The sequence below is a fragment of the Mauremys reevesii genome, unplaced genomic scaffold (genome assembly GCF_016161935.1).
Source record: "Mauremys reevesii isolate NIE-2019 unplaced genomic scaffold, ASM1616193v1 Contig95, whole genome shotgun sequence".
In the NCBI taxonomy this organism is placed as follows: domain Eukaryota; kingdom Metazoa; phylum Chordata; order Testudines; family Geoemydidae; genus Mauremys; species Mauremys reevesii.
Window position 1 is genome coordinate 98,328 of NW_024100912.1, and position 3,995 is coordinate 102,322.

Genomic DNA, 3,995 nt, shown 5'->3' on the forward strand with positions numbered 1-3,995 from the left:
AGGAACACCCCGGGCAGGGACCTGTAAGGAGAGAGCAGGGATGGTTAACACTCCCCAGACTGCATGAGGGGTCGGCAGTGCAGGGAACATGCCCAATCCATCGTCTGATCTGATCCACTCTGCTCCCAGGCAGAGCAGCTCCCCAGGGACAGGAGAGGATTTCACCCCACCCAGGATGCTTTGCTGCCTGCCCATGCCTGGCACTAGGAATTTCCACCCCCTGGCAGTGCCGTGTATCCACCCCCATTTCCTCCCCTTGTCGGGTCTCTGACCATCCATTGGTGCAGGTGTCCCCCCCGATTCCAGTGCAGAGGAAGCCTGCAGCAGAGCAGGACCACTTCTGAGCTAACCCCAGTATTACCCACACCACTATCTCCCCTGTAGAAGGGGCTTGATGTACCTACCTCCAGCTGGGAAAACACAGCCAATGCGTGACCTGGGGCTCTCCACAGCTCAGTGTATGGGGCTCTACAGCGTGAGCTAAAGAGCCAGGCTGTGCAGCTGGGGCTCTGTGGATCAGGCCCAGAGGGGCTAATCTCACACCTGGGTCAGTGGTGACACCTAGGCACCTTTCTATAGATCAGCCTGCCCGGAAGCCACCAACCTCTGTAAGTGACGCTGCCAAGTGACAGGGACGGGGCTGGCAGGGATGTCAGCTACCTGCTCCCCCTCCTCTGACATCAACGGGAGACCATCACATCAGTAGACATTACAAGATACACTGTGGGGGTCAGCAGGGGGTGTCTCAGCTCTGCTCACAGCCTCAGATATTCACCTCCCCGTCAGTTCTCCAGCCTGTGTACACAGGGTCAGACTGGATGGACGCAATGGGCTCTTCATAGAATCATAGAATCTCAGGGTTGGAAGGGACCTCAGGAGGTCATCTAGTCCAACCCCCTGCTCAAAGCTGGATCAAACCCAACTAAATCATCCCAGCCAGGGCTTTGTCAAGCCTGACCTTAAAAACCTCTAAGGAAGGAGATTCCACCACCTCCCTAGGTAACCCATTCCAGTGCTTCACCACCCGACTAATGAAAAAGTTTTTCCTAATGTCCAACCTAAACCTCCCCCTCTGCAACTTGAGACCATTACTCCTTGTTCTGTCATCTTCTACCACTGAGAACAGTCTAGATCCATACTCTCTGGAACCCTCTTTCAGGTAGTTGAAAGCAGCTATCAAATCCCCCCTCATTCTTCTCTTCTGCAGACTAAACAATCCCAGTTCCCTCAGCCTCTCCTCATAAGTCATGTGCTCCAGCCCCCTAATCATTTTTGTTGCCCTCCGCTGGACTCTCTCCAATTTATCCACATCCTTCTTGTAGTGTGGGGCCTAAAACTGGACACAGTACTCCAAATGAGGCCTCACCAGTGCTGAATAGAGGGGAATGATCACATCCCTTGATCTGCTGGAAATGCCCCTACTTATACAACCCAAAATGCCATTAGCCTTCTTGGCAACAAGGGCACACTGTTGACTCATATTCAGCTTTTCGTCCACTGTAACCCCTAGGTCCCTTTCTGCAGAACTGCTGCCCAGCCTAGTCTGTAGCAGTGCATGGGATTCTTCCGTCCTAAGTGCAGGACTCTGCATTTGTCCTTGTTGAACCTCATCATATTTCTTTTGGCCCAATCCTCTAATTTGTCTAGGTCCCTCTCTATCCTATCCCTACCCTCCAGTGTATCAACCACTCCTCCCAGTTTAGTGTCATCTGCAAACTTGCTAAGGGTGCAGTCCACACCATCCTCCAGAACGTTAATGAAGATATTGAACCAGGGCCGCCCAGAGGGGGGGGCAAGAGGGGCAATTTGCCCCAGGCCCCGCGTCCCGCAGGGGCCCCCACGAGTGTTTTCTGGGGCCCCTGGAGTGTTTCCCGTCTTCCCGCGGCTCCGGTTAAGCTCCCGCAGGGATGCCTGCGGCAGGTCGACCGGAGCCTGGGACGAGTGGACCTGCCGCAGGCATGACTGCAGAGGGGGGAGCGCTCGTCCCGCGGCTCGGCTGGACCTCCTGCAGGCATGACTGCGGCAGGTCAACCGAAGCCGCGGGACCACGGCACCCGCCGCAGTCATGCCTGCGGCAGGTCCGCTCGTCCCGGGCTCCGGTCGACCTGCCGCAGGCATGCCTGCGGGAGCTCAACCGGAGCCAAATGCCGCCCCCCAGGGCGCGCTGGGGTCTAGAGCCGCCCCTGAGTGGGGGCCCCCCGCCGCCGAAGACCCCGGGCCCCCGGAATTCTCTGGGCGGCCCTGTATTGAACAAAACCGGCCCCAGCACCGACCCTTGGGGCACTCCACTTGATACCGGCTGCCAACTAGACATGGAACCATTGATCACTACCCGTTGAGCCCGACCATCTAGCCAGTTTTCTATCCACCTTACCGTCCATTCATCCAGCCCAGACTTCTTTAACTTGCTGGCAAGAATACTGTGGGAGACTGTATCAAAAGCTTTGCTAAAGTCCAGAAATAGCACATCCACTGCTTTCCCCTCATCCACAGAGCCGGTTATCTCCTCATAGAAGGCAATTAGGTTAGTCAGGCATGACTTGCCCTTGGTGAATCCATGCTGACTGTTCCTGATCACTTTCCCCTCCTTTAAGTGGTTCAGAATTGATTCCTTGAGGACCTGTTCCATGATTTTTCCAGGGACTGAGGTGAGACTGACTGGCCTGTAGTTCCCTGGATCTTCCTTCTTCCCTTTTTTAAAGATGGGCACTACATTAGCTTTTTTCCAGTCATCCGGGACCTCCCCCGATCGCCATGATTTTTCAAAGATAATGGCCAATGGCTCTGCAATCTCATCGGCCAACTCCTTAGCACCCTCGGATGCAGCGCATCCGGCCCCATGGACTTGTGCTCATCCAGCTTTTCTAAATAGTCCCAAACTACTTCTTTCTCCACAGAGAGCTGGTCACCTCCTCCCCATACCGTGCTGCAGAGTGCAGCTGTCTGGGAGCTGACCTTGTCTGTGAAGACAGAGGCAAAAAAAGCATTGAGTACACTTGCTTTCTCCACATCCTCTGTCACTAGGTTCCCTCCTTCATTCAGCAAGGGGCCCACACTTTACTTGACTTTCTTCTTGTTGCTAACATACCTGAAGAAACCCTTCTTGTTACTCCTAACATCTCCGGCTAGCTGCAACTCCAAGTGTGATTTGGCCATCCTAATTTCACTCCTGCATGCCTGAGCAATACTTTTATACTCCTCCCTGGTTATTTATCCAATCTTCCACTTCTTGTAAGCTGTTTTTTTGTGTTTAAAACGAGCAAGGATTTCACTGTTAAGCCAAGCTGGTCGCCTGCCATATTTACTTTTCTTCCTACACATCGGGATGGTTTGTTCCTGCAACCTCAATAAGGATTCTTTAAAATACAGCCAGCTTTCCTCGACTCCTTTCCCCTTCATGTTATTCTCCCAGGGGACCTTGCCCATCAGTTCCCTGAGGGAGTCGAAGTCTGCTTTTCTGAAGTCCAGGGTCTCTGTTCTACTGCTCTCCTTTCTTCCTTGTATCAGGATCCTGAATTCAACCATCTCATGGTCACTGCCTCCCAGGTTCCCATCCACTATTGCTCTTCTGCCTTTAACATTTGTCAATCTATTTCTGTTTCACTTCCAGCTCCCTCCAAGCCTGTCCATCATGCATTGAAAGCTGCAGAGCCAGTGCTAGCCATAAACAGACTAAACAATTGCTTAGGGACCCGAGTAGCTCAAGGGAGCACCCTATTTGCTTTTTATTATAAGAACCTGCTTGTTTTAGTATGGGGGGCAGTAATCCTGCTTAGGGCCCCCAGTGTGCTAGCACTGGCTTTGAAAAACTATTGGAATTGTAAGCTGTCTCTGTAAATGGGGGTTTTCCTTGTCCTGTTGGCAGGCAGGGGTCTATGTAGGGAAGTGTGTGACCTGGGTCCAGCAGCAGACAGATGTAAACAGCAGCCTAGAGAAAAGCGGGATGACCTGGGCCTCTCTGCTTTGTCTCTCTCTGATTTGGGTCTTTGTGTGTT